The sequence below is a fragment of the Talpa occidentalis genome, unplaced genomic scaffold (assembly GCF_014898055.3).
Source record: "Talpa occidentalis isolate TD23 unplaced genomic scaffold, MPIMG_talOcc4v2.1 talOcc4.10, whole genome shotgun sequence".
Classification (NCBI taxonomy): Eukaryota; Metazoa; Chordata; class Mammalia; order Eulipotyphla; family Talpidae; genus Talpa; species Talpa occidentalis.
In genome coordinates this window covers 69,018,769-69,029,259 of record NW_023600993.1, presented here as the reverse complement: position 1 = coordinate 69,029,259, position 10,491 = coordinate 69,018,769, and positions in this window count along the sequence as shown.

Below are 10,491 nucleotides of genomic sequence, written 5' to 3'. Positions count from 1 at the left end.
ATTTTGACATGCCATCTCTACCTTTTGCCTGCCCAGCTCCCAGATCTACCAGTGTCAACTCTGAGTTGTACTTTGTTCAGAAGATAAGGAAAAGAGAAGTTCCTGAAGGTCTCCCTAGCCACTTGTGTCAAAGACTGTAAAATCTAGAACTTCCAGACTTCCTTTTTTAAAAATATTTTATTTATTTTTGCATAGAAGAAATGGAGTGTAGGCCAGAGGTATGGGAGGTGAGAGGATTCACCAGAGACAGAGTGGGGAACAGAACAAAAAGATCTCCTGAAATACATTGCTAAGTGGAGCAGTGCTAAAAACAGCAGAGGTCTGCTGCACCATGGTTAGCTCCCTGACTAGGGATCAAACTCAGGAGGTAGCAGTATATTGTCAAGTAACAAACTGCTCCTAAACTCAATTGTACAAAACTATTATTTCTCAGTTTCTGTGAAACAGGAATTTAAACAGGCCACAGTGGAGACTTTATTCTGTGGTGGCTGGCACCTCAGCTAGAAAACTTCAAGCCTGGGGCTGGAATTATCCGAAGGTTCATTCACTTATATATTTGGTCATTGATGTTGATGTTGACTGGAACCTCAGCTGGGCTCTTGGCCAGAACATTTACACATAGTTCCTCCATGGGGCTGCTTGGTTGATGGGGTGGGGTAATGGGGAGGACGAAAAGAGAGAGCACATGAGCCGGGCAGTGGAGGCTGTATTGACTTTTCTAACCTAGCCTCAGAAGTCACACCATGTCATACCATTCCATTCTGTGAACTGGAATCAAGTACCTAAGACCAGTCCAAATTCAAGGGAAGGAGGGCCTCCCCGGTGGCGCAGCGGTTGAGTGCTGGGTTGCGGAGCTGCCCGCAGCCTCTGCAGCGCTGGCTCCATCCCGGCTGCTCCCCGGTCACCAGAGCAGCCACCTGAGGAGGGTCCCACATGGCGCGCAGACCTCCCCTGCTGCCCGCTGCTCCCCTCAGCAGTGTACCTCGGTCCTCCTGCCTGCTCTGCTCCCTGCTCTGACTCTGGTGAATTCTCTCACCCTCCCGCGCTTCTGACTGTACCCAGTGCTGTATAAATAAATAAATAAATAAATAAATAAATAAATAAATAAATAAATAAATAAATCTTTATAAAAAAAAAATTCAAGGGAAGGGAGATATGGGAATAGTGCCAGAGGATTTTCAGACACTCAGCCCCTACAATAGAATCTAGAAATTGGCAGCTGCTCAGTCAAGATGTGTCAAATGTTATTGGATGTATTGAAGGCTCCAGGCAGGAAAGTGAAGACCCACACAACTGAAAACAAGTGGCAATAGGGCTGTGAACATCAATACCCTTAATGCAAATCACAAATGTCACTGGCATCAGGGGCGGGAGCAGTGTCTAATCGTGGACTGTTAGAATTGGAGGGATCCCTAGAAGTGACACAGCTTAGTTCCTGTTTTGCAGGTGAGAGTAGTGGACTCCAAGGTGGCCAGAGGCTCATTCAAGGTCACACAGCTGCAGGCTTAGGAGCCAGACCCCATGCTTGGGTCACTAGGTAAAATTAAAGCTCCAGGTGTCTTATTCCTTTGGAGAAGGGCTGCCCCATTCTCTAGTGCAACATATTTTAGGAAAGGAGTATTCCAAGCCTGACAGTGGTTTGACAAAAAGAATGAGGTTTTAGAAGTGAGACTGATTCTATAAGTTGGACGATAATAGTCAGGCCCACCCATTGTGGAATATCTGTTTACTTACAAAAGGGAAATGCACTTTCATTGAAGTTTTAGCTCATTTGATTGATCTTAGGTGGTAGGATAAGTGGCATGAAAACTGTTCCTGTTCTTTGGTGACATAAAATATTCTCCCCACCCCAACCCCTATCCCCAATCATCCACTAAAGTACTCTCTGTAAAAGGTAGAGATTTCTAAGCCTGTTCTCCTTAAGTAAATAATTCCATGATAGTCAAATAGAAACAGGTTATTGCCACTCATTCTTACAAAACCTTTTGGATTCTTACCTTTGTTACATTTCTGAAAGTGTTGGTGGATTTAAGACATCTCTCCATTGTGCTGTACTAGATTCTGGAGTGGGAGCAAGCCCCACATTGTGCAGCCACAAGCCAAATAATGACTTGTTTTTGCATAACCTAAGTATCCAATTCTGTGTTTTAGTTCTTATTCAGGTTTTTGAATGATTCTATTTAACTATGTGTGTTGGGACAAAGAAACGCACTACTCCTGGTGGAAGATTCATTTCAGAAAAGAACATGGGGATTCTGAGAACAGCACGAATCAGATTTTTTAAAAATAGAGAAAATTGTGAAATGGTGCCTGAACGCTTTCCACACTAAATTACTAACGTATTTTTCCCTTCAAATTGATATCATCATCTTACAAGCAAAATTGGCCAATGGTGATTTTTAAAATGCATGATTCTTTGCCCCTCCTTCTTTGTTTTCATCTTCATGCTTAGCATTACCTTGTAGAAACCACAGGCTGAGCCCAAGAGACGTTATGGGGCCAGATCTCACTCATGACAAATATTCTAATAGCAACAGACTTCATTCAAATTCAGCATCCCCAAATGGATGATTTAAGTTTATTTGCTTAAGCAATGAATGAATAATGAGACAGGGTAGGCTGCATTTTTCTTTTTCTCTCTTCTTCCTCTTTGTAATTGTCATGAACTGTACATTCCAATTTTCCAGTTTGTGCTTCAGTTAAAATCGCATCAGCCCACTTAGTTACTTCAGTCTCTAGGAGCCATCTGCTATTTCCCCTGTTTAGACCACTGCAGTGACTCACATCCATCTTACAGAGACACTACCTATTTGAATCTCCCACAAAGCTTTACGAATAGTAGATGCTGACTAAACGTTTGCAGACTGAATCTGTGAAGCGAGAATGTCCTCTGCTTTCCCTGCCTTTCAAAAAAGAGTATTTCTGAGAGCTTAAATACATGTTTGACCTGTTTAGACCCACATGAGTTTCAAGATTAATAATTTCTGTGAAATTCATCTTAAGAATATGGTGAGTCACATGTATAATTTGGTGCCTGATCTTGACCTTGTTGCACCTTAACCTGACCATTTGGTAGGTAAGTATGTGCCATTGTTTACATGGACAATGTGGGGTAAGGGGAAGAGAACGGACTAGAACAAATCCATTTGCAGTCATGGCAGCACTGTCACTATGTGTGGCTCAGTTGTGGATGAGTGGAGCTCACTGTATGTGAGTGAATGAATGAAGCACATGCCAGAGAGGTGGAAGATAAAGTCTGAAAAGCAAAATAAGGGCAGACGGTAGAGAACCAAGGATGTTAGACTAAGGAGGATGAACTCCACTCTATAGAAATCAGGGAGGCTTCCAAGCTTTGTGCAATGACAATACTGCACATGGAGGTGATTTCCATAATCATCAAGGCAGAGAGGAAATGGGAGAGACTACTCTATGGTGTTGGTGATCTCATATGAAAACAAGATGCAGCCCTATGACACAAAGAACAGTGGATGGTAGTATGTTTAAGTGACCAAAGTAGTAAAGAAGGGGATCTGTTTCATGTGTGTGTGAGGTGTGTGTGGGACATGAGGGTATCACCATGGCCTGGAATTAATGACACTTAATTTTGGTAAAGATCTCATTTAGCTCACTCTTCCAAGACATATTTTCCCACTTCATAATCCCACTTCATAATTCTTCCTTGACTCCCTACCCACAGGAATTTTTCTTCTTTCTATCCTCTGAACTATGAAATTCTGTTCAGTTAGTTTGGTAGTATACCATTGTCTTTTTTTCCCTTGAACTAGTATTCAAATTTCTTACCCACTTAATTTTCAATGCTATTAGGCCTTATCTCATTGTCTATAATAAGCTTCTTAATAGACAAATGTACCCTAGATCTCCCATAGTTACTGGACTGTAGCAACTGGGCAGTTTCTATAGATATTCTTAATTCATCCTATTTTCGGTTCCTAAAAGTGGACTGTGTTAACAATTTGAGGTAAGAAAGATGCAGGTACAATTCTATTATGATTGTGCTCAGGGACTAAATAGAGAGATATTGAGATTTGGGAACCTCTCAGTAGCTCATTTCTACTTCTACTTTAATTGATAGATTATAATTTCTAAAGCAAAGCCAAGACCCTCTTAAACAATGTCTTCTTTGAAGCAAATTGAAATTGAGTTGATATATTTACCCAAATAGTTTCATATCTCAATGATTTCTTTTTTCAATCAGGAATTTCAGCCAGGGCATTCACATTTGTATTCAAAGCCTGCCAACTCTGGCCAGAAATCAGGTCTCCGTTTAAGACACACCTTGACAAGTGGATTAGATGTTTTAGTGAAAGGAGATAAATGTCACTCATGTCACTATAAATAAAAGTCTGGGCCTGCTTATCAGCTTTAGGGTTGAGGTCTTACCTTCAACACTTCTGAGTGCTTTCTACTTTATTATCCTTTAAACGAGGTCTTTTCCATCCTGCTCCCTCCATTTATTCTCCCAGAGGGAATTATTACAGTTCAACTCTTTGACACATGTGCCTTCTGTCAACTTCCTGTCTTTTGCTTTAGGAGACAATACAACCTGCAACCTTAAACAGAAATCTGCCAGAATTTTCTCAAATGTCATATTAGGGAATAAAATGTAGTAGGACTCCTTCATGCCACTGGATCTTGGATGTCTTCTACCTGCTTTACAAACGAATCATGTTCCAGCAGGCTTTCACTGTTTGGGGTTATGTTTAGAGCATGGGGATTTGTCATCTAAATCCATGTAATAACAAGTATGGATTTAGATGTGTGGTTTTGGTCAAATCCTGGTTTGTTTTTTTTTTTTTTGAGCACTAAGTACATACAACCAAAGCTTCTAAAACATCAGGGGCAGCTGTATACATTTACAATTATATAGCATCATTTCCCAGAGTATCTAAGGGATACAAGACCTATTAAATGCATTACAAAAGTTTTCATGGCTAGAAAAATTTAGAGACAGGGCATATAAAAAGGTTCTAAGATGGCCCCAGAAAAGCAGTCTGCTCAGTTCAATTTAACCCAAAGCTTCCCTATTATTTCATCAAAGATTCCCTTTCTCACACATTTTGGGGTTCACTACTCATTGCTATATGTATTTGGTTATCTTAGGTGTGAGAGTAAACTGAGAAATCTGGACATAAATAACCTTTCTGAATATATTTACCATGTACATATTGAATTCTTAAAAACTATTGGGGGTTTGGTGTGATGACATCTGTAGAGATGTGAACCTATACTGCTAAAATACATAGTGTTACCTCTTAATAAGCATGATTAAAAATAAATTTTAAAAATGCATTTTGACTTACCTGCATTTCTGTTTGAAATGTATCTATATTTCTGAGCTCTAGTGTAAAGCTCAATGAAAATATAGGACTGCAGATAAACAAACATATTTTGTGTATTTGCTCTACAATTTCAAATTCACTTGTGATAATGATTAGACCAATTTTTAATCTTAAGCATTTGATTGGTGCCTTTAAGCAACAAAGTCACTCCATTTTCAATTGACGTAATTAACTTAAGGTTTGAATGACAGCCAGAGAGCTTGAACTGGATTGGCCTATTTACAATCCTGGCTCTCGATACAAAAGGGAAAAGCTCCACTTCTATCCAGACCTGACCTGCACTGAGATCTGCAGGGTAGGCTTGTGAGATAATTGACTTCAGAAATCCACAGTGTGGGAGCTGCCCTAGTGGAGTCCAATACTCCTTCAAGCAACCCTGTGCCAGGAGCTGTGGTTCTTGGGGTTTGTCTCTGCTGCCAGAGCCTCCCGCTGCCCACCACTGCTGCTGCTGCGGCTGCTACAGCTGCCACCACTGTAACCACTTGCAGAGTATCTTGTACCACAGGGCCCACAGCATGGCACCAATTAAGCTGGCATGTCCTACCATTCAACCAGCAAGGCCTGGCTAGGTGGCCCTGTAACACTTCCTCCCTATCATCTCTGATGATTAGATTTCTATCTTTTTAAAATATCATTAGTAATTATTGTCAAAACAATTAGCTTGGGATTTTAAAGATTTGCTGCAGTGTGAGACTTACTGAGATATATATATATATATATATATATATTTTTTTTTTTTTTGTAGTTGTATTTGGGCCTTTCTACTGATGGTGGGCTCTCTTTTTGCTGATGGTACCCAATTTATATAGTAAAATTGTGGGTCTTAAATAGATATTTAATAATTTTATTTGCATTGTAATTGAGAGTGGCAGCAATAATACTATGTATTCACCAATTCTGTTTCCTTAACTAATTCTTGGACACTCAGGAAGACTTTTTTTGTCAATCTCCTCTGCAGGTGGGCTGGGACTATATGACTGGGTTTGGTCCAAATGGATGTGAGTAGAAATAATTTAAGTCGCCACCAAACTTGGTCTTATAAAAGTTCCAGTGATGCCCTTCTGCCTTGTCTCCCCTTCAGGTGGCAAGGGTGTTGGTCCAAGGCTGATCTGGCAGATCAGAGCCTTTTAAGTTGAATGCAGTTGGAGGCTGAGTCACCACATAGAAGAGAGCCCTAGAGAGTAGCTCAACCAAACATATGGGAAGTTAGTGAGATTTCAGACATGACTTATTATCATAGCAAAGCCTAACTTTTCCTGATGTGTTAGAGGAAAGAGAATATTTACAAATGAAATCAGAAATAATTTAAGATACAATACTGTATGTTAGGAGTTGAGGAGTGCTGTGGAATATGAGAAAGGGCAGGAGTCAGCTGGGAGTGAGCTGCTGGGAGAGATTTATGGAGATGGCATGAGAGAATGAGTAGAGTTTGAATAGGTGGAAAGGTGGTGGGAAGACTACTGGTATAAATCCAGTAAGGTGGTAATGAGTGGGAAACATAGGGAGAAAATGAAGACAGCCTGTTAACATTGTTAAGCCTGTTAAGACAGAAAGCTAACACTAGATGGGGACTGGAAAAATGAGGGGTCACTAGATTATTAAACTATCTAAAATCTTAAGTGGAACATGCTAATAAGATTGTGATCAAGGCAAAAATGTGGAACTCAACAGATAATAATCCAACAACTAACACTTGCAAGGTGCTTATCGTGTTTTGGACTGTACACTGAGTGCAATATCACTGAATCTTCACAGAAAACCTGTGAAGTGTAGGGCCTCCCCTGGGGGCGCAGCGGTTGAGCGCTGGGCTGAGAGGTTCCCGGCAGCCTCTGCAGCGCCAGATCCCGGCCACTGGCGAGGGTCCCACAAAAAACAAAAACAAAAACAAACCTGTGAAGTGTATAATCCTGGCTTTACAGATGAAGAAACCAAAGTTTAAAGATGTTAAGCATCAAAAAAAAAAATAAAATAAAGATGTTAAGCATCTATCTCAACATATTAGTCAAAGTCCACCAGAGAAGCAACTCTGTGTGTGTGTGCATGCATGTAGACAGATTGATAGAGATTGGCTGATTTACTTAAGGAACTGACTCACAAGGTTGTAGGAGCTTGGCAAATATAAAATTGGTGGGGTAGGTTGGTAGGCTGGAGATTCAAGAATGAGTTACTGTTTGAGTCCAAAGGCAGTCAGCTAGCAGAATTCATTCTTGACAGAGCCTATGTTCTATAAGGCTTTAAGCTGATTGGGTCAGACCTACCCACATTATGGAAGATAATCCTCTTTACTCAATGTCCACAGGTTTAAATGTTCATCTCATGTGAAAAACACCTTTACAGAAATATCCAGGATAATATTTGACCAAATATCTGAATACCATGGTCAGGCTAAGTTAACTAATTTTAACCATCACATCCAAGAAACCTAGGTCTAGACTTCAAATTTCTCTGATTCCAATACCACAAAACTCCTTAACAGACCAAGGTTAATTTTAGATTTGAGTTGAGTCTATGTCAGCAAATCACTCAAATTCAATGAACAGCAATGTTAAAGAAGAGTCGAGTCCTGCTCCCTAATAGGTCCAAAAGTACAAAGATGCTTTCTTCTGAAATGCACACCACATAAATTCAAAATTTTGTCAATAAAATGTAAAGAGGTGAGAAAAATGATGTGACTGTGGTCACTTCAACAGTATCTTGCAGAAGTCCTAAGAGGGTAAAATTGAAACAGAATATTTCTTTTTTGTTAAACCATTTAATCTGGATTTTTCTCGAAGCTTTTTTTCTCCAATATTGTAAGAGAGCATTAGGCTATTCATAACATGACTCAAAAAGGAAACTCCTTTTAAAATATCTGATTCCAAAGTAGCTGATACAAAAGGATGGAAACATTCCCCCATAATTGGTATCCTGGTAAACCTTTTGATGAAGCTAAGTCCAGGCCCAGCTATCCTGAAATGAGCCCCCTGGAGGTAGAGAAGGGAGATGTGGAAGCTGAGAAGAATGACTGTGGAAGAGCAAAGTGGTGGCTAAGGAAAATTGGGAGAAGTAGTCTGGAGGATGTAATTTCCTCTTTCCCTCTCTTTCTCGTTGAAAATATTTGCCATCTCAAAGGCACACGGGTGATGCTCAATAAATGTTCACTGAAGGAATGATTGAATTATTTAAGTGCCAAGGAAAATGCAAAAGACAAATAACATACAGACTGTGTTGTGCATGCCTGAACCCGCACAGAGAATAAGGATCCATATTTTTATGTGGATCCAGTTCATTCATTTTCACTATTGTAGAGTATTTGACCTTTGGAATTACAACTTATTTATCTGTTCTACTGTTGAAGATGTTAGAATGGGTTCATGTTTAGGCTAGTCTGAACTATGAATATGAACATTGCTATGAATAGTCTTGCATTTCTCCAGGAGTAAATGGTAGGGTAGGACAGTATGTCTATCTTCAACTTTAGCACATCACATCAAATTGTTTTTGAAAGAGATTTTACCACTTTACACTCCGATCAGCAATAGACGAAAGTTCTTATTGCTCCACACCTTTCTAATTTCTGCTAATCTGTTGGATATATAAAGGGATCTCATGTTTTTAATTTGCATTTCTCTGATTAAGCAATTTTCATTGATTAAGCACTATGGGTCATTTGGATTTACTTTTGGCTGAAGAGCTTATTCAAACCTTCAGTTGATTGTTATTTGAGTTTTCAGTCTTATGCTAATTGATCGTAAGATTTCCTTAAGAATTTTGCCTATTAGTCCTTTATCAGTTATATGTGTTGCAATAATCTTTTCTAACTTTGTGGATGGCTTGTCCTTTTATTGCCTTTGTCATGTCCTTGTGGTACAGAATTCTTAATTATAGTGTCATTAACTTTATCAGTCTTTCCTTTATGGGTAATGCTTTTTTATCTCTCTCCCATCCATATGTCATAAAGATATTTTCCTACATTACCTTCTGAACGTTTCATACTTTTGCTTTTCATATTTAGGACAATAATCTAATAAGAGCTGCTTTTTTCTTAAAGATTTATTTTTATTTATGCATACGAGAACTGGTGTGTCGGCCAGAGGTGCGGGATGCAGGAGTGAGAGGATACAGCAGAGACAGAGTGGGGAGCAGAACAGGCAAATCCACCGAAATACACTGCTGAGGGGAACAGCAGGCAAGATTAGAGAGGTCTGCCTTGCCGTGTGGATAGCTCCCTGGTTCGGGATTGAACTCATGCTGCAGAGGCTGTCAATAGCATGATAGCACTGACTTTAACCCTTGCCCCACCAGGGAGGCCCAAGAGCTGCTTTTTGCTTTTAGTTTCAGGCAGGATATACAATTTCTTTTTTTCCTTATTGATAAGGAATTACTCTACGATCAGTACTTTTAAAAAGTGTTCTTCCTTCCACTTCTCTACCGTGCAACTCCTGTCATTTATCAAGTGTTCATACATATGCAGGTCTATTTGGGGGCTAATTTTCTCTAGGTTCCTTTGTGTTTTGCTGCACCAAATACACTATTGTCTTAATTATTATAGCTTCATCAGGCTTATTTCTCAATTTAGATGACATCCTTTCTCCAGCAAACTATACATTAACTTCTAAGTCCTAAACTTGTTTTACTTGGATTAAAAACAAAATTCTGCAAAGGAAAAAAAATCATTCAACTCAAGAAAAGTAGATAAATTTTATTTTTAATATTTTTTTTATTTTTTACATCATTGTTTTTAAAAAATATTTGCTTCCTCCCACCCCCTCAGATCTAGTCCCCATAGTTTCCTTCACCAATGGCACTCCTGCGCCATCACCTCAGTCCCCTGTGCTCCTCCCTCCCTCCCTCTGATGTCTCTCCCTCCTCCTCCCCTGCAGTATGATTTATGATTGTCCATTTTTGCTTGTGTTTTGTACTGTTATTATTTTTTACACTGATTCCTACTGGGTTCTGCTATATTTCTGCTATAAGTGAAACCATCCGATATTTTTCTTTTTCCTTCTGGCTTATTTCACTGAGCATAATTCCTTCTAGCTCCATCCACATTGCTGCAAATGGCATTAGTTTATCTTTTTTGATTGCTGAATAATATTCCATTGTGTATAGATGCCACATCTTCTTGATCCAGTCATCTATTTTGGGGCAT